The sequence below is a fragment of the Scleropages formosus genome, chromosome 14 (genome assembly GCF_900964775.1).
Source record: "Scleropages formosus chromosome 14, fSclFor1.1, whole genome shotgun sequence".
NCBI lineage: Eukaryota > Metazoa > Chordata > Actinopteri > Osteoglossiformes > Osteoglossidae > Scleropages > Scleropages formosus.
In genome coordinates, this window is record NC_041819.1 from 23,804,067 (window position 1) to 23,825,911 (window position 21,845).

The following is a 21,845-nucleotide window of genomic DNA, read 5'->3' on the forward strand; positions in this document are numbered from 1 at the left end:
GGACAACTGAAACAGCGCTTACGGCGGGCTTGATGTTGCTTTCCTTAGTTCACATTAACATTTATTTATTTAAGGGACAACTATCCCCACATTGCCTTACAGTGTTAAGCAGCGTACAATTCCTTACTCATTCACAGAGGAGGGTAATTTTCACTGTATCAATTCAGGGTAAGTCCCTCGATCACGGACACTAGAGCAGGACGTTGGATTCGAACGTGCTTCCTTCGATTACACGGGTGTGCGTCCTAACCACCACTCCACCCGCTGCCCCTTTGTACGGCCTTTGCTGCGAATGCGTGTATTACTTCTAGCATATTGGACGGTTGCTAGAGAAAACGAGCCGTTTGCAGCAGTTCGTGCAAAATTTCCTTCTCAAGAGTACAACGGCAGGGTCCCTCCTGGGACCGAAAGAGCAATTTTCAAAACCTTCCCCACAGTTCTGCCATTTGGTTTTGCGCAACTAAAGGTGTCGCTAGCTGACACCCCGCGAGAGAGCTTTCATTTTTTCGTTTTACGGAATAAAAGCCACCATCCACAGCATCTGGCAGGCTAGGTATAACAGGTGGCGCACCTGTAGAGAAGCATCCCCTTTTTTAATTTAATAAGCGTGCAAATATTCTGACCCGAAGGCTTCGGGAATCCGAGGATGCCGCTCCGACTTTTGCTCGCGGTTCTTTTGCTCTCCGCCGACACTCTTGCCGGGGCCGTGATGTTTGGCGGGAACTCGCCGTTTGTAATCCGCACACTCGACGTGCAGCGGTAATTGCCTGTCGACACTGTCAGTCCCGCATGCGTGCGTGTGTGCGTGTGTGTGTGTGTGTGTGTGTGATACCAAACAGATACTTACACACGGAATAAAATTACAGCCCTTTAGAAGCTGTCAGCCGCCGAGCTGTCAAGGAGACGGAGTAACTTTGCCTCAAATTGTTTATCTAATCCGAAAAAAAGAGCCTTTTGTTCAAAACAGAGCCAGAGGGGCAGGTTTTGAACTGAGATCATTTGTTTTTCTGACAACTAAAAAGAAAAAAAATAGCTAAGAAACGGCTCCAGGAAACAGAGAAAGCAACATGTACGCGGCATCTCTGAGAGGTTACGGACATCCCCGCCGGCAACTGAAAGGTGGCGTTCGGATGGCAAGACCAGCACCGTGGGGGGTGGCTATGAATACAGTGTCTCGTAGCGTTCAGTAGGAGGCAATAGAATTCACGAGAAAAACCGAGAGCCGCAAAGAAGGCGAAAAAAAAAAAAAAAAAAATCCGTTCCCGAAAAGCAACGCTAAATTTCTCCCCTTGGATGCTGTTGGTCTCTTATTTTGTTTCGCTATTATTTGTGTGTTTCTGAACCTGTGAGGCTTTGGCAAAGTACTTTCATATCCTCTGTGCCAATATAGTCTCTGTTGTGCTACCTAATGAAATAGAAAACCGGTTGATAGAGCACAAAAAACAATTTCCTGCGGCTTCATTTTACGTCCAGCGGAGCTTGTCGCGTAAGTGGCGGGCGCTGCGAAGAGCGCTGGGTAATGAATGATGACTACTCGAGCAGCCACCGGGTCAACGCATGTAGTGCCGTATTTAATGTTAGCTTTGCTCTTACCTTTAGCAGTAGCTGCAGCCCTGAACAAAAGCCTCGTCGCCCGGTTTCGGGAACCGGGTGGCGAGTTGTTCGATCACGCATCTCCTGGTCTTGCCGAACGCGCCCAAAAACACCCGGAAAACACGCTCCGAAGGCCCACGTCGTACGGTGAGTCAGCGCCGAGGCCTTACGAATAGGAGGTTGTGCATTTTGAGCACTAGGCGGAAGCCCGTTATTTTATTCTTGCCGCGTACCCTTGAAGACACGTATCCTGAACCGCTTTAGCGAAAATACCAAAGTTTTGTCATTTGTAGTCAGCGCAAGTAAGTTTCGATCAAAGTGTTGGTGGAAACAATAAAATGATGATAACAAAGTAGAGCTTGGCCCGCTGGTATCGGTTCAGGCCTGCATTCCCGGATGCATGTGACTCTCCGCAGGGATGCGCGGCAAGGGAGCGCTCCATAGCTAATCAGCAGTCATCTCTCCAAGGACACCATTGTGCCCCATCTTACTTCATTAAGATTAGGCTTAATGGCTTTCGTCGGACAAAATAAAAGGACGAAAAAGGACACTTCTCAGCATAAATAATATTCCGGGAATTGAATTTATAATGTCCACCCCCATCAGTTCCTTATACTGATATGGCAGGTGGTTGAAATTCACACTACATCCGTGTGGCTTTCATGTGAGGTTTGCGGAGGGGAGTGGGAAACGCGCCGAGGCCTGACCTTGTATGGCGAAGTCTCTCGACAGCCAGCGGCTTACGATCTGACACAGGAGGTTGGGAGTTGGTCTTGGAATCCCGTTTGAGGTCCTTCGGGGATCAAAGTGATGGGAATATGGCCACAATGGGCCTATGCATCATTTGATCTTTCGGATGCAACTTGAATGCGAATGAAGATCTGAGCCACCGTCCCACCATCAAGCCGAACTTCCCATAATGCATCAACAAAACCAACTGTTTATCCATAAACCTTTCAGTCCAGCTCTTGGCTGAGCCCTTTGTCACTATGATACCTAAGGTTTAACATGTATGGCAGTGGAGCTTGTATTCCATCATAAAAGCTCCCGATCCACTTCCTCAGCATGCTTAGTCCAGGCACCCATCCAGTCCTTCCAACGCTATCAAATCTCACGTGGGCATGACAACATAGGTGAAGGAACTTCTGCCTTTACACCCCAGTACTGCCCTCATTTTCACATGGATGGAGCTAAATAAACAGAAAAAAAAAACAAAAAAAAAACAGACATATCAGCTTCACCAAGCACCCTTGGAGAGGAAGGTGGTCTCTAATCTGCCACCGCTCCCCTGAGGTACCTGAGCCACAGGAAGAGGAAACTTCATTAGCCGTGCATCGGAGCTTCGCATCGCCAACCATGGTGTTCGCCCTGGGAGGTGTTGCTATGGAAACCAGCCTCACATGCGTCCAGATGTGAGACATGACTGCTTATTTCATATTATACATTATATATCACACAATGAATCGCCTCGTTCTCAGCCTGACTTGAAGCAGCATCTGTCCTGACCGAGGACCTGTTCCAACAGTCCTTTCTAACAATGATGCTAAGCCCTGCTCCTCCCCGTCCTTTTTGACCATATGTTCCACGCTACTGTACCAAGGCTCTTTCACAAGGAAGCTGCAAATGAATCCAAGAACCTGCGCTGTCAATCTGGTCCTTGAAAAGTGTTAGAAAAGCAGTAATTAACAAGCGAACGGGATGTACCTTAAAAAATGTTAGCTGGGCCTAAAGTGAAATCAGTGAACAGGACCGATTAAAGGAGACACGTCCAGCCTTGAGACCTCACTAGCTGGAGACCCGCATCACTGGCTAAACAGCGGCGTTCGAGCCCATGTCTGGGACCATTTTTCACATTTTATTAACAGGGAAGTGTGGGGTGCGGCTTTACTTGAGCAGCTCTTCCAGGTCTCATTAGACAGTTCGAAGACGGGAAGACATGCATACATACACACACACACACACACACGCGCACACGTACAAAAACTGAAATTAAACAGCTCTAGCACCATTTTAGTCTTGCGGGCTACTTGAGAACCTGGAGATTAATGACTAATTGGAGTTTCCCGCGTTATCTTTTCTTGACGGTTCCCAATTATGCCGTTTCAGTTCTAGTTAGGCGTTAGCTAGAGAAGAATTCAGCGGGATAGATAACGTCATAAATCACAGCAAATGACACAGTGTGACTGCCAAGGTTAAAGCCAGAGCGCCGGCTCCTCAGTCATAGAGAGTGTGAAAGACAGTCTTGCTGAGCTGATTTGGACTTTAGGTTCCATGTAAAAATAATGGACTATAAATGCAGGTATGTTAAAACGTAAAGTTCCTGAACATTTCTCACCAGCATTGTTGCGCCATCTGAATGAATGAATGAATGAAACATCATCAGAGGGAAATTACACAAACATACATACACGCGACATATGTACATAGAATGAAATAGACAGTAAGCAGATAAGTGAATAAATAAGCAATTTTTATCAGCAATTCACATTAACAATTTGATCTGATTTCATTTAGCATTTTATAAAATTTGGATTTCCGTCTCTCTATGCTGAAACACTAGCATACTCAGTTCTCTTAAGGTATGAATTTAAAATCTCAAGTCTACTGGACTTCAGCTGGTGTTGCTTTTCTTAGTTCATGTTAACATTCCTTTATTTTGCTTACCAAAAAAAAAAAAAAAACAAAGTGTGCAAAACAGGGGGTGCGGTGGCACAGCAGGTTGGACCGGGTTCTGCTCTCCGGTGGGTCTGGGGTTCGAGTCCCGCTTGGGGTGCCTTGCGACGGACTGGCGTCCCGTCCTGGGTGTGTCCTCTCCCCCTCCGGCCTTACGCCCTGTGTTGCCGGGTTTGGCTCCGTGACCCCGTAGGGGACAAGCGGTTCTGAAAATGTGTGTGTGTGTTCAAAACACACTAATGTGCAAAAGCAACAACGATATTGGACTTTACGCTGCCACTTTTTGCAACTAGAATTTGCACTGATCCCTTCAAGCACATCACTTGCATTGCCACTTTTAAGTATTCTGGTTATTTAATGTTATTGACATTATTTATTGCTTTTTTGTGTGTGTAGTACTATCTATTGTGTTGTCTATAGTCTGCGGAGAAGCATTCAAGCAAGAATTTCATAGTACTTTGTACATGGTACTTGTACCTATGACAATAAACCTTGAACTGAACTGAATTCTCTCCGAATTTACTTACAATGTTAAGAATCTGACAATCTGACACCTGCAACAAAGGTAAATAACTGCATCTCCAATTCTGGGGTTTGAAGCTACAGCATAAGACTAAGACATCCACAAATTCGGTCACTGTACCATCATTTACCCTGCTGTACTTTTAGAGTTCAAGTCACCTGACTGGCCCTAAACAGGGGTGAAATGCAGGGTAGTGTGGATCCACAAAAATGTGCTGCCTAATCAGAGTCACACACACACACACACTGTCTAAACCTCTAGTCCCATACAGGAGTGATATGGAACTGGAGCCTAACCCACCCACACAGGGTGTAAGGCTGGAGGGGGAGGGGACACACCCAGGACAGGACACCAGTCCATCACAAGGCACCCCAAGGGGGACTTGAACCCCAGACCCACCAAAGAGCAGGATGCAGTCCAACCCACTGCACCACTACACCCCCTCCAATCAGAGTCTCCTCTAATTATACTATTACTTTATTGCTCTAAAAGGAAGCGAACTGTACAAATGAAGCTCCACCTTCAGTAACAGCATTTATATCAATATTAAAAATATAAAATGTGGCTTTCATTACGTAAAACAGAATAAAATGAATAACATATTTTAAAAAGGTAGAGAATTTTCTCTTTTCTTTTACAGGCAGTCCCTGGATTACGAACAAGTTGCGTTCTTCAGTTTGTCTTTAAGTCGGATTTGTACGTAAGTCGGAACAGTTCGGTACGGTTCATTTGTAACGTCAGTCAAATGTTTGTCTTAGTATTTAGTATACAGTGTATCTTTCTATGCATAAAAAACATTAAAGAAACACTTCCGGATTCAGAAAAACATCTTTAACATAATAATAATAATAATAATAATAATAATAATTACTACAGTAACTACAGTATTTATAATAGAGCAAGAGAGAAAGAGAAATCAGAACAGAACCTTTTACATGCTCCATTATTTTCGCTTTGTTTTTTAAAATTGTCCCGATCGTTGACCGACTGTAGCCTAATGCTTTTCCAATGTTCGTTGTCGTTTCACCTATATCTGATCGCTTTATTATTTCCACTTTAGTTTCAGTCGTGATCGTTTTCCTTTTCTTTGATGCATCACCAACACTTGCATCACATTTATGCTTCGGTCCCGTGGCTATGAGAGTAAAAACAAAAAAATTAAAGCCAAATACAGTAATACACGAGACATTTAACAGGAAAAGAAGGAAGTCTTTGTCCTACCTCGGGCTTATGCTTCCCGCCCACAAGCTGACGAACTGCTGTAGATGCGCAATGTTTTGATGAGTGTCGCAAAGTAGTGCCATTTGTTATTATGAACTATTGTATTTAATTTAAGGGGGTGCGGTGGTGCAGTGGGTTGGACCACAGTCCTGCTTTCCGGTGGGTCTGGGGTTCGAGTCCCGCTTGGGGTGCCTTGTGACGGACTGGCGTCCCGTCCTGGGTGTGTCCTCTCCCCCTCCGGCCTTACGCCCTGTGTTGCCGGGTTAGGCTCCGGTTCCCCGTGACCCCGTATGGGATGAGCGGTTCTGAAAATGTGTGTGTGTGTGTGTGTATTTAACTTCAATTTTTAATATAATAGGCTTTACGGGGGGGGGGGGGGTTGTACCTACGGGTTGTAGGTAAGTCGGACGTTTGTAACCCGGGTACTGCCTGTACGTAATTCAAATTGCAAACGTACGAACTTATTTAATGAACTCAAAATCCCACAATCCCCTTCCCCCACATCAATCATCATTATTCCATTTTGTCTATAAACATTCAAAGCCACCATATCTTCTTATAAACAATATATCCGTTGATTCACATGACGACTTGTTGGTTCATGACTTTCATTAGTCAGACAGCAGGATAAAACGCCAGTCACTATGGGTGTTGTGCGAAGGCTAATTTCCCACAATGCACTGCATCCAGTCTACCTGTGAGTGCGAGAAAAATGATAATTCCAATCAGCTGATACATCATGCTCATCCTATTTACATGGATTTACATATCTTCTAATGGCTTGTAATAAGGTGTCTAATTTGCCATTGCACCTTGCATGGTGTGACAAATGAGGATTACACGCTAACAAAGAAGAGCAACAGGGAGGTGAGCGCAGAGGCACTTTGGATGCGACCAATCAGATGTCAGAAGAGCAATAACGTTCCGGTACGTTCCAGTAACGTTCCGCTGCGGCACATGAAGCAATCAGCCTGTGATTATATTTTCCAAAGCAATTTGTGCTCCTTTTCACCGAAAGGAACTCCGCTCTCCCTCTCCTGCTCTTTTGTAACGAAAGGTGTCTCTGAATTATGTTCTCTTATGTATCTGCTGATGTTTTTGTTTCTGAGAACAATGCAGATTGGCTGCACTTCTTGGCGATTTCGCTGCTATAAGAGAACAAGGTCATGGGAGCACGACTGACATAATATTTATGGCACGGAAGAGGCGTGAACTTTCAGCCGTACTTCCATAAGACTTTTTGTTTGTCTTCTTGGGCGTGACTTCGGAAAGGAGGCCGGACGCCACACCGCAGGGATGAAACACGCCGCAAAGGCCTGCGGAGCATTTCTCGAGAAGTAAGAAATGATGATGGATGCGGAATTGAAGCCTTTAGGTAGGTGTCCTCTTTTGAGAGCCATTGATCCTTTCGACTTCAGAAGGCACCAGAGACACACAATTCAGTTCAAAGGAGAACAATGATAGCAATAGCACAGCGCAACGCATTGCAGACAAGCACTACGAAAAAATAAACTTATTATTGTACTAAAACAACGTCCACGTGTGCAACAGTATAATGCAATGAGGTGGCAATAACAGAAAACAAGTGGACTAAAAAATCTGGCATAATTTTTTCTTTTTCTTTTTTTTGATTTGGCATGTTCTTGCATCATTTATTCTTACATCATTTTAATATTCAACATTTTAATTAAGTTTGAGCAGAGCCCTTGCCCTTGAGCGCTCTAGGGTGTCACATTGGAAGGTGGCACACTGGCTTTCTGGTCCCAAACAAGAGATATGGATTCAGAAAACCACTCCTGGTAAAAAACTGGTTTGAAAGTTTTACTGAATTATTAGTAGACTTGAACATCTGACAGAGCTGTGGTTGGAATCGAATAGAATGGCAAAGGAGTTGGGAGTTTTGCAAAAGTACCAGCGTTAAAATTTAATACTTTCACCATGCTTCAATGATAGAGTTTTCAAAAGAAAGTTATAAATAAGGTCCAAGATCACGAAAAAAAACTCTGGTTTAAAGTATTTGTTTCATTGGGCTCTATGGGTTATAATGACTAAACATTGTTATTTTCTGTCTCTTTGAAGACCACCTCAGTGTGAGATGGCACTTATTGTTCTCAAGATTTGTTTATTCTATCTGTAGGTGGGTGTGTGGGTTCAAGTCCAACTTCAGATGATTGCTTCTTGAAGGGATTTGCCATTGGAGGTGATTTCCACTCAATGTGCTCAAGGATTTGTCCAAAGACTTCATGTCCGCCTAGTAGACTGACAAGACTGACAGCCTTCAACTGATTTCATAGTCTGGGTCTCCAAATAGAGTTGTGGGTTCAGTTCTCCTTTCATATTATGCAGGATCATCTTGTGGTCAAAAGAGGCCTATAAATCTGCTATATGTGTCACAACGATTGAGTCATCTAAGGTGACTGACTCAAGATTAATAATCTTCACCATACTCCAGTGTCCAAATGTGGGGTCAAAAATCCGCCTCTGACCTGTTGTTTTTTTTTAAGGCATTGGTCATCAAAATGAATTTCTAAGCAGTGGTTTCAGAATACCAGCATATTAGCAACCTCCTATTAGCTACTCATGGAAGATCAACTCATAATAAAAATGGGGTTGACAACAATATAAGAGCAGGGTCAGAAGAGCTCCATGGTCTCAGCTGACCCATGCAAGTTTGTAGTCTTCACTTCGACAAGGTGTCTTGGTCTCCAGAGAGAGGTATGGATTCGAGTCACACGTCCAACAATTATCTGATTTTAAAGGACTAATCAATGTAATTCAGCTTTGCAGGAATTGTTTGATTTTATTCGCTTATGGAAGACAGGCTTATGCCTGAAAAAAGGTATATTAGAACCTGAGAGTTGGTCCAGAATTGCTGACTGGTACAGGACACCACGTCGAAAGGTGACGCTCTGTGTGTCTTTGGATGTTCCGGTCTGTGACCATGTGTACGGGTTCAAAATCTACTTCACGCAAGCATTAGATCAACATGAAGTCTAACCAGTGGTTTCAAGACATAGCATCAGCACTTGCTTCAAATTAGCTGCTCTTCAAATGTCATCTGTGGCAAAGTGGTCTAAGGTGCAACCTTAAAGATTCATGGTCTTCACCTTAGTTGGGTGTTCTGCTATCCAAAGTAAGGTGTTCAAATCTCACTTTTGACAAGTCTTTTCTTTAGGATTTTGTCAGAGTGATGAAAGTCTCACCAGTGGTTTCAAAACACGCTTGCAATTCTTGTCTCATATTATCTGTTCTTTGAAGGTCACCTCATGCTCACTAAGGTTCCTGTTGGGTTGCTTTGTGAATGGTTGAGTGGTCTATAGCACCACATTCAAACCTTACAGTCCTTGCCTCTCTTGGATGTTGTGGTTTCCAGAGAGAGGCAAGGGTTCAAATCCCACTTTTGAGAAGCCCTTGTTTACAAGAGGCTTTTCAACTTAATTAAAGTCTAAAGTGGAATAAAAACAGACAATCATTTCACTGTCATGCATTGTACATGGTGTGTATGACATGTGTGCATATTCATGTGCACAGTGGTATATTGTGTGTAGCATCATGTGTGCACGTGATGAGTGATTTTATATTTGTGATGTTTTGTGTTCTATCACCTCCATGTGTTATGTGCCACGTCCCACTTCTCCAAGCCTTGCCTTTTATGGAAGTTGTCAATGGACCTGATTTCAAGCCCATCGGTTATACACTGACACTGCCTACAACCACTTGCTCCCGAGTGGGGTAGCGGCGAACCGGAGCTGAACCCGGCAACGCAGGGCCGAGGGGGGAGGGGACACAACCAGGACGGGATACCAGTCTGCCGCAAGGCACCCCAAGCAGCACTCGAGCCCCAGACCCGCCACAGAGCAGCCCTCGGCCAAACCCGCTGCGCCACCGTGCCCCTCCCATTGGTTATAGCCATTCTTAATACTTACCAGTCACCCAAAAATTAGCTGCTGAACAGGACCTTATGCTCAGCGAGGGGACATTAAAGTACTCTGGCCGAGTTTTCGAAGGCACCAGACTATTTTTTTTCCCCTGGATGATGGGTGTTCCAGTCTCCAAATAAAGACCCACTGGGATTCTGATTGAAGGTATTTGTCATAACAGTAGAATAGCCTGCCTGAATTCATAGTTGTTTTTTTTTGTATTGCACTGTCTTGGATCAAAGACAGAGGAATTGCCACAACAGCTGATCCGTCAGATCACGAGTACATTTTGTGCCAGTGACAATGTGGGAGAGAGGAGGAGAAGACAACCCCATGAAAATCAACAGGTATACCAGACCGGATCAAAGTGAAAGCCGACACATTGAAAAAAAGCATGAATATGACACAAAGACAAACTTTACTAGTGAAGAGGGCAACAAGAGAAGAGCAACTCTTAGGAGGATCGTGCCTGGGAAGTAAATCTCGTGTCCTGCCCTTTTAGGCCCCACTTCCGAGAGCTCAACCACCTTGGCTTAGTCCCACCTGGCCTTGAGCTGTGAGTGTAGAGTGCAGAGCAATGGCATGTAGATAAACCGTGATCCCTCAGCAAAGGGGGGGTAGCTCACTGCAGCTGTGATGTGAACCCCCCCAACTCTCTCCCCCACCCGCATACCTCCCTCCATCCCCATCTCCCTGGTGGCACAGGGCTCCGAGAAGATGCCGGCACCCATTAGTCGTGCTTCGCTTGATCAGACCTCCCATCTGCTAACCCAACACTTCTAAATGCTCGCTATGGCACCCCCTCCCCCACTGTCACCTGCGGGGGGGGCTGCCTCCCTATTCATTGCAAATGTCAGGCTGCATCAGAAGGCAGATTTATTCATCTCATCGCCTCGCACCTTGGCTCGGAGGAACAGGTGAATCATTAAAGAGCACAGCTGGAAAACACAATCTCCCTCTCGCAGCCGCCGAAAACGGAGCGCTCCTGCAGACGCTCGGCTCAGCGCCCAATAACACCTTCTTGGACCGTTGCTTAACTTTGTCCACGGCTTTCATGTGCAACACGCCTGATCTCAATGCCATCCAGGCTCCGCCTCGGCTGTCTGACACGCCGATAAACGCAGAATTACCGCCGACGAAACATTTAGATAATTTGAAAGAAGAAGCATTAGGGGGACAAAGTGTAATTGTTGAGAGCATGAAAGCACATCTCCTAATGGATTAACAACTTTTCCATCTGTACCGCTGCATGGGTGTCTGTTTGTTTCACCGAGCCATTTCAAAGAGAGGGGCAATTAGCAAGTTCTGCTCTGCAAACAAAGAAAAAACATGACATTTCATGCTCATCCTTGACATAATAGCAGACTTTCACTGCGAATGGAGCTGCTACCATCTGTTTGATGTTAATATATTGAGTATATTTATGCAGTGGCTAAATTGCATTTGTTTATCAGACACTTTTCTCCAAAGCGACTTCCAGAGAACTACATAGTGTTATCAGTCCACACACCTTATTCACCGTGGTGACTTACACTGGGTCACTCATGCATACAGCAGTGGAACACACTCTCTCTGTCATTCACATACTATGGGGAACCTGAAGAGCATGTCTTTGGACTGTGGGAGGAAACCAGAGCACCCAAAGACTTACACTGCTGGATACACTATTTACACTGGGTCACTCATCCATACAGCAGTGGAACACACTCTCTGTATCACTCACACATGATGGGTGAATCAGAACAGCATGTCTTTGGACTGTGAGAGGAAACCAGAGCACCCAGAGGAAACCCATGCAGACACAGGAAGAACATGCAAACTCCACACAGACTGAGTGGGGATTGAACCCACATCCTCTTGTACCACCCTGGAGCTGTCAGACAACAGTGCTACTCACTGTGCCACCATGCCATTAAACGGCAAACTCTGGGTCTGACTCGAACCCCTGGCCACTGAGATTCCTGGGATTGCACGGACGCATCATGATGTCTTCCTCAGAAATGGTTACCGTGTTTTTTTCTGTCTGCACGGTCCAAATCTATATTTTTTGAACGCTCCTAGGATCACATCACAAGCTTTGCTGTGCAGATGGTTGCTTTTCGGCAGCGCCGTTGCTGAGATGATGATGGGTATTGAGTGAAAGAGGGGTTCCTTCTGCATGAATCCCGGTGAGACCAAAGGGAATGAGTCAGAACCGGAGCAACTAATTGCGCGGGTGACTCTTGAAGAGACTGCTTCGAAATCAGTCATCGCTGTTGCGCCCGAAAGGACGATAAACAAAAGCTGTATGGATGCGCCGTCCAACAGACGTGTACAAGAACATCTGGGGAGGAACTGGGCAGAAGAGTGAAAAAAAAAAGAAAAGAAAAAGCAACACGGGGGTGTTCTACATCTCCGGGAATTGCTGCAGAAGATGGAAAGACACGGCCCCTCCGTTCCTCATCAGACTTCTTAACCAAATGCCGAATGCGAGGGTGAAGAAAAAAACGTTTCCCGCAGTTGCAGTCAGGCTTTTCATTGCTGCTATATTTTCAGTTGTGAACACCATACATCAATTTTCTAGTCATAAATAAAATGTCAAGGCGATGGCACCCCACAGATCCAAGTCTACAGCCGACAGCTTTCATTGCAACAGTTGTTTCATCTTCTAAAATAAGTTTTACAGCTTATGTTACTGGCCTTACAGAGCCTGGAACCCATAGAGGCCCATGTCTGGCCTGTGGCTTCACATACCAGTTGTTGGTTTGTCTGCTTGCCGGGTAGAGCTAATCGATGGAGATGTGCAGATGTGGGTCCCGAAGCCCTGTCACCTGAACGCTGTCCTGCATCATAAGCAGCTTTCCATCTTTGAAAGCGAGGGAAACACTCTGGGTGGGCAACATGCAGCCCAGACAGGAGGGACCTGCTGCTGAACTCTCCAGAACTGATAAAATACGCTCGGCCAATTTAGAGCAAAGCATCTGCTTTACAGTAACACCTAAAACGAAACCGAGGTTCCTGTCCAACTCCTGCAGTCCTCTCTTTGGGCACTGTGTCCTTTTCCAGAAACTCTTTGCCTTTAAATGAAAAGCAGATGCACACTGCGCTGTCCAGCCTCTAGTGACACCCTTGTTTCTTCTGCTGTCTTAGTTCACTTACATTCATTTATTGGACACTTTTCTCCAAAGCGACTTCCACTGAACTCTATGTAGTGTTATGAGCCCACACACCTTATTCACCAAGGTGACTTACACTGCTAGATACACTACTTACACAATCTGAAACCACTCATCTCAAGCAGGGGTCACAGCGAACCAGAGCCTATCCCAGCAGCACAGGGTGCACAGCTGGAAGGTACACACTCCAGACAGGACACCAGTCCATCACAAGGCACCCCAAGCAGGACTCAAACCCCAGACCCACCAGAGAACAGGCCCTGGTCAAACCCACTGCACCACTGCTAGATACACTACTTACAATGGGTCACTCATCCATACATCAGTAGAACACACACACACTATGGGTGAACCTGAACAGTATGTCTTTGGACTGCAGGAGGAAACCCACACAGACCTGGGAGAACATGCAAATTGCACACAGACTGAGCAGGGATTGAACCCACAACCTCTCACACCACCTGGGCTCTGTGAGACAGCAGCACTACCTGCTGTGCCACCATGCCACCATACCACCCCCCTATGGGCTGAAAGAGAAATCAAATAAATCTTGTAGACCTTGACCAGCAAACACAGACAAACCTGAGATACATACAGAACCACAGCAACAGCTGCTGAGGTCAGGGGTGAAAAAGCTCATCTCTGGACAGAAGCTCCTCCAGATCCAGTGGCTAAATCATGCCTGACGTGCATGAGATGTGGAGGCTGTTATTATTCACACATATTTTGGGTAACAAAGTCATGGACTTAAATGAGTGACTTTGTTGTGTGTATAGGGTGGGGTTGATGTGGGGTTTGGGGGGGGTGTTATGGAAAGGGAAGATTGATTTTCTCAATTACCCCCTGACAAGGTGACAATACCGCATGTAAAATGAGTTGTGACATTTTAATTAGCCTGCCCTTGATAAACACCATCAAAATAGCTTTGTTGTTTTCCAAACAATCGCTTAACCCCTTTCCCTGCGTGAAGAGTCACCTCAACCGTGTGTTGGTGTGTGACTGCACACTGTCAGGTATGTTCTGCTTTGTTCCGTTGCTTATGTGAGAGAAAATCACATTTAAAGCTCCATTACTGGGGAAAAAATGTGAACCTGTATCTATAGGTATGAAAAGTATGATACTATAGTAACTGGGGGTGTGACTGTGTGTGCTGTTGTTGTTGAGTACCATTGGGTCATCGTTGACTTTTGTTGACTACATACTGTATACAGGTTGCTTCCAGAAGGTTCTGTCCTACACTTGTGTGCTTAGCATCGAAAGGACTGTGTCTGCGGTCACTGTGATTGAGTCCATCCATATGGTTGCTGCTCATCCTCTTCCTTTGCCTCCACTTTCCCAGTCATCACTGTTCTTCCCATGACATGGAGCATAACAATGTAAGTCTCATCATATGTGCTTCCAGTGAATGTACCATCCTGACTTCTTCCAGCATCCATTGTTTGTTTTTCTACCCATCCCTAGCATCCTTACAAGTCTTTCCCAGAACCACAGCTCAAAGGAGTCTATGTTCTGCCTGTTCTGCCTGTTCTGCTTCTTCAAACTTCACCTTTCACGTCCATATAGAGTTGTGGAAACTACGACACATGTTTCTGTGCCTTACCAATATCACCCAAATATATCCCCACATATTTTCTAAGAAATATTCTGTACACTAAAAAAAAAAAAAAATTACTCCAAAATCAGGACCAAGGACAGTGGTAATTGAGCACCATGGACAGCTGCCCGCAGCACCAAGGACAGCGCACACGGCACAAAGACAGATTGAGCGGAACGCCTTCCGGAGACTTCCACAGTGCGTAACTTGCAAATGTGCCCGTGAATCACACTAAAGTGGCTTTACCTTTTCATGTGGTGCATGTGAACACTGCAGTGCAGGATAGTGGGCAGTAGCAGAGATGTTTTCCAAACGAACCATTATTTACAGCCTACAGACTCATTGAAGGTTCATTTGTTTAAAAGCAGTGCTTTATTTTTCACATTGAAATACTGAATTGCACTCTGAACTGATACAGTAAAAATTTTCCATCTGTACAAATGGGTAAATTATCATAAATAGCATAGTGTAGAAACCTTGTAGTGTAAGGCGTGTTTGGAGAAGTGACTGATAAATCATGGTTCTTACAATAATAATAATAATAATAATAATAATAATAATAATAATAATAATAATAAAAGCAAGTTGGTTTACATCCTAGACAGTCTTTAGTGCCCCAAAAAATGCCCTCTTCAGTAATGCTCAGCCACAAAAAATTTACTTATTAATGCTTCATTCTGGCTATTGATTATCCAAATATTCTTGTTCATATCAGTACAGTAAGTGTAACAGAACAAGAATGAACAATATTGGGCAGATAATATAGTCAAATGTTCTCAAAATCATACAACTGTACATTTATTACTGATATTTAAAGGCCAGAATACTCATAATACTGTATAATGAAGTTATGCATCAAGATTTAAAAAAATGAAGTGATGTTCTCATACAACAAAACTTAATAAAAAAGTGGGAAAAGTTCTTAAAGCACAGACCCCGTTAGATCTTGTGACTTTAAAGGCGAGCATCTCGCGATTAAACTTCTGTCAGATAGAATCCTTCAATTCATAAATAGCACATCATGCCAGCACATATCAAACTTTGATCTTAAGTGTAAATAATTTACGCTTGGGACACCCAGCCGCATTTTTCCTTTAAATAAAATCAAAGCCTCCCGGCGATCAGCCATCTAATAAACTATATTGCGCATTTCGGAAAACTCAGCATGTCAACAGAGCACAGCTGACCGGAAGTGACCTTCAGAGGTGCTAAACTCACCTTTAGGGATGATGGATTAATGCTCTGAGCTCACCTTTATTCATTCATTTTCACTAACAGTTTTTCCTGGCCGGGGTCGTGGAGATCCAGAGCCTATCCCAAAATCACTAGGTGCAAGGCTCGGGGGGGGGGTACATTTACATTTACATTTACATTTGTTCATTTAGCAGACGCTTTTGTCCAAAGCGACGTACATCTCAGCAAAAGTACAATTTATGCATTACATTAAGAGAAGGAGACATAGCTGCAGACATGTGAGTCTCAAGCAAACCTAGTTTGTTCCCTACCACTTGCTGCACCGAGGTTCATTGTTCAAGTAGGTACACAGACCCTCACTCATGTATTCCAACACACGCTGTCTGAAACTACTTCTCCCGTGTGAGGTTGCAACGACCCGGAGCCTAATCCAGCAACGCGGGGTACAAGGCTGGAGGAGGAGGGGACACACCCAGGACAGATTCCAGTCCGTCACAAGGCACCCCAAGCAGGACTCGAACCCCAAACCCGCCAGAGAACAGGACCTGGCCATGCCTGCTGCGCCACTGCACCTCCCAACTATTCTAACAGTCTGAGCAATTTAATGTGCTCATTCACCTCACCTTTGTGGCTTTGGATGGTGGGAGGAAACCAGAGCACCTGGTAGAAATCCCCTTTTGCAGACACGGGAGAACACTACACAGACTGAGCTAGAGTCAAACCTATTCCCAAACAGCCCAAGTGCTGTGAGGCGGAACTTCTAACTTCTACTGTGTCACCCATCTCACCCTCAGTGACTCCCAAACTAGTTTCATGGCCTCATCTTAAGAGACCCTAAATTAAAGTACTGATCTCTCCATTGAAGACCTCATATTAATGTACTGGTCTCACGTCGGTGCACCACAAATTAAAGTCTAGGTCTCACTTTCATGGACCCTAAATTATTGAGATGATGTCACCTTTCTCCAAAGTAGCTTCCAATGAACACTATGGAGTGTTACCAGCCCACACCTTATTCACCAAGGTAACTCACATTGCTAGATACACAACTTACAATGAGTCACTCATTCATACAGCAGTGAAACACACTTTCTATCTGTCACACACACTATAGGTGACTTAGGCATCAATGCACCCGAACAGCTCCTTGGAGTGTGAGAGGAAACCAGAGCATCTGGAGGAAACCCCACAGACAAAAATGCAACCTCCACACAGATCGAGAAGGGATCAAACCCACATTTTCTCACACCACCCAGGCTCCGTGAGACAGCAGCGCTACTCGCTGTGCCACTGCATCACCCGTTAGGGACTTTGAATTAATGTCCCAGTCTTTCCTGTAGGGAACCCAAATTGAAGTCTAGGTCTCACTTAAAAGGACCCGAATTAATCTCACAGTGTCACCTTTAGTGTGTGTTTGCATGAGACAGTGTGTTTCACTCAGCAGCTCTGAGTAAATTTCTAATGTACCAATAAATTTGCCATAAGGCCTTGATTATTCTAATTTCGGGTGCGAAAACCTGGTGAAAAATGAATGTCGCGGCTACGACGTGCCTGCATGGTCGGCTACTCCTCCGAAGGAAACAATCTGTGGATTAAAACAATTAGCCCCCAGAACACAAAATATCCGTTTCATCCCAGACTCTCCCGGGAGGCTGGCACTTCTGGGACATCATTTTATTAAACATAAAAGTGGCTCTGATTGTTTCTTTCTGACTTTGCTTCTCGAGCAAATTACTGTTTTTCAAGTCATACTTCAAGCAAATACAATATCCATATGTGAAAATTGTGTTGCATGACATTATTTCCTAAAAGCATAATAAAACACTCGCTGTTATTGTTCTGTGCACTAAGGGAAATTTCACAGTAAATCATCCTAATAGACTGGAGTAAAGGACAGCGACAGTAAAGGTTCCCATTAATTCCCAATTCTAAAGAAAATAAATCAACCTGCAGCTGAAATGTACGGTGTATGTATATATATATTGAAAAAAAAATTATTACATTTGTTTATTCTTGTGCTCTTTCATTCACTTGGAGTTGTTTATGAATTTGGAGAAAAGAATCTGTATTTATCCTATTTATCTAATACAAATGGTATATCGGATATATGCATCTGACATGTGATACGATATAAAAATCTGAAGTATATGATGTATGGGATATACAGTATGTATGCATTTGAAATATATGATATGATACAAACATTGATATATAGCATATATATATACATCTGAAATATATGATATTATAGAAACATCCTATGTATATGGTATATGTATCCTATATTTCTGATAAAAAGATTATTGGTATGGCCAACACTAGAAGCTCCCTGCAGAAATATGTCTTTCACTCAAGTGTCGAGCTTTCTATCATTAGTAAAGTTAACCTTTGACCTGTGCCATAATTTTAATCAACTCTGGAAAATCTGACGCCCTTTTAGAAACTTAGAGCAACTTGACCACCCCGATAAATATTGTAACTTTTTCTCCTTGTCCCGTGCTCTACTGTGTTTATTTGCAGTCAAAAGAAATTAATGAAATAATCATGATGTTTTGATTCTTGATATCTTTTTTGCTAAGCCATTTTAAAAAATGTAAGAATGATATATTTACATTGGCTTTAAGTCTTTATCGAACAAAATCAAAGGCACAGCATGGCGAGACTTAATCAAGTGCATTGATTACTGGATTGGAGAAAAACAATAATGTTTTTCAGCAATTTTCCTCCAGCTGCAGCCTGATTTCAGATGAAACCTTACAGGCGTCCATCCTGATGAGAGCCATACAAAGTAGAACCTCGGTGAAAATGACCGGCGATTCAACATGAAGAGCCTATTCTGGAGAAGTTTTACTGGAGCTGTTTTCTTTTCTTTAGTGCGTTTGTGGCTGCGGTCACCGGCAAGAGTGCGCAAAAGCACTCGGCCGCTTTTCGTTTCGTACTCTAGCTGCTCTCTGATTGCCGATTGTCGCTGAGAGAAAAGCACCTGAAGACGCAGTTGACTCGGCGAATGACGCCCACGTGCCGCATGCGTAATTAGCTCCGTTTCTTCCCTGTAATTACTCATTCGAGCTGCCGTTGTGGGCGCGCAAAGACAACGGCCCGCCGTACATTCTCCCGCATCATTCGGATCGCGGAGGCTCATGGTAAATCGAGGAGGTAAAGTAGGAGGTACGGGAGGCATGGCGACCGTTGGCGATTACGACTCGCTTTTCTCATCCTGCGGTGCTCAAGCGGGGCATCCTTTCGAAGCCCATCTCTGCGCACGTTAGAACGACTTTGCGGGGGACAACGAGGAGCTTCCCGCAGCTCGCATGGGCCAAAGCTCACGGCTCTCGCCCGACGACCTCGCGACACGCAGCGTGTCCGCATGTTTAATGAAATTACCCCGCATTTCGGACACAAGTAAGCAAAAACGAACATGCGTGCGTGTGGTCCACGACACCCCTCCCCTGTGGATTCTTGAAGTTCTGGTGCCACCTGCTAGGGGGCGGAAAATGAGGAGACGTGTTCGACGTTGTTTCGCGGCGGCCCTTGAGACGACCCCTTTTCAACAGCGGTTAAGGGACGACAACAAATTGGGACTAAAGGCAGTCCCCGGATTACAAAAGAGTTCTGTTCCTAAATCTGTCCTTAAGTCGGATTTGTACGTAAGTTGGAACAGTTCTGTACGGTTACCTAACATCAGTTAGTCAAATGTTTGTCTTAGTATATAGTATATAGTGTATCTTTCTATGCATAAAAAAACAATAAAGAAATACTTTCGGATACACTAAAACATCTTTAAACATAATAATACAGTAATAACAATAATAATAATAATAGTACAATGTAATGATGTAATTATAACAATAATAATAATAAATGTAACTACAGTATTTATAATAAAGAGAGAGAGAGAGGGAGGAGGAGGAGACAGAGAATGTGTGTGTGTGTGTGTGTGTGTGTGTCTAGGTATAAAAAACATTAAAGAAACTTTCATGTTCGCTTTTTCAATGTTTGTTGGCGTTTCACCTTTTTCCGATCGCTTTATTATTCCCACTTTAGTTTCAGTCGTGATCATTTTCCTTTTCTTTGATGCATCACCATCACTTGCATCTCATTCACGCTTTGGTGCCATGGTTAGGAGGGTAAAACAAAAGAATTAAAGCGAAATACAGTAACACACAAGACACGGTTAAGAGCAACGTGTACTGACTGAAAAGAAGGAAGTCATCGTCCTACCTCGGGCTCACGTGCCAACAAGCTGCTGTAGACAGGCAATGTTTTGATGCACGTCACAAAGTAGCTCCTGTTTGTTATTATGAATCATTGTATGTAACTCAAATTTTCAATGTAGTAGGCATTACAGGGGCGTGGTTCGTAACTACGGGTTGTACGTAAGTCGGATGTTTGTAACCTGGGGACCTCCTGTAAAGTGGAAATAAACATTCACACTTAAAGAGAGGATAAAGGAGCACGGCACACTTTGCACTTCTTGGATGATTGCAAATAGCGGCTCTTCGTGCTTGCAGTCCCTACACTGTGATGTGTTTCCAAAACCCAGGACTCACTGAGATTTGACCCACCATCAGATTATGGGGAGAAACGGCGGGCTCCGGAGATCCAGAAAAAACCTTGAGGAGATGAATTTCGGTTTCGAACACATTTTATCTACACTGTGTTCTCAGTAAGAGTGTGTGTCGACGAAACTTTAAAATGCGGCCCATAAAATCTAGCTTTATAGGGCGGTTCAAAGGGCTGGTTTATTGTGCTTCGCTGTGTGGGGCTGGATGGAAGGACCCAGACAAACCTTCTAACTCCATCTGGATGGTCAATGGAGGGGCTGTGGGAGTGCGAAGTGTGTGATGTTTGGCCAGCTGGCTCTGGATGTGTGAGAAGGTCACGCTACGCACACACCCCTTGCCGACTGGGGTCCCGTGCAGCACAATTCAGCATAGCAGGACAGGACAATCGGGCTTGTATCGCGGGTGTTTCTCTCGCTAAGTCCAGTCCTGCTAGGGAAGGATCAGAGAAAAACTCCAAATAGCGAGAGCTGCTCTTCGATGCACCGTTATTGAGGTAACCGTGCAGTTGGTGCACCTGAAGCTCAAGGTTCACATTCCAGCTGTTCCTTGACTGCCAGCAGCGGTACTTACAGTACAATGCGGCTCCTTTAAGATAAATCACAGCGGAATTTTTTGGATGCCGTAACAAAACACTGAATTAAAGGCGCAATGTTTCCAAGGAGAAAAATCGATGGAGAGAAGAGGTGCTTTTCCAGGGCCGTCCGCGTGCCACACCTGTTCTGGGGTGACCGCTTGCAGGCCCAGAGCCCGGTTCCACGGTTGCTGTGCAGCCCTCGTGTTAGGGAGCGCCCGGGAAGGAAAACGCTCCCAGAATGATGGAGTTGCAATTACGGTGCCATTGTGATGCGGCGAGGAGCTGTCACCACGCCATTGTCCTCGGTGTGTATCTGTTGCTCGGCGGCCGCATCGTTGCGCTCGTTCCTGTGTTCGACCGCAGCCCCTCTACAGTAATAATACCTAATTAAAGTACTGAAGCACGAAGCTCTAACCATATTCCACATCAACTTGGGCACCCAAAGCAACACGTATCCTGGGAAGCTGCGCAAAACGTTGCCTTATTTAAAAAAAAAAGAAAAAAAAAATTGCATGTTCCGGCAGGCAGGTGGTGTATTAATTAAGAATGACCGTTTAATTACCACGTTGCACATTTTACCAGGCCTTCCTCCTGAGTGCTGCTGCTTCATTTAGTCTTTTTTGTCTGTTATTTCACAGAGTACTTTTACAACAACCAGCCGTGAAATAAACCCAACAGCAAATTAACGCAAACAACTTGAACATGCGGCTGCTCGCGCATTTATTATTTAGATAAAGTGTCTTAAATTACACACCCGGAACTCGGAAAACACAATTAGAAAGTTAGCGCAAATAAAGGCCTGTTGCTTTATGATCCACAGCAGGGTAATGGTA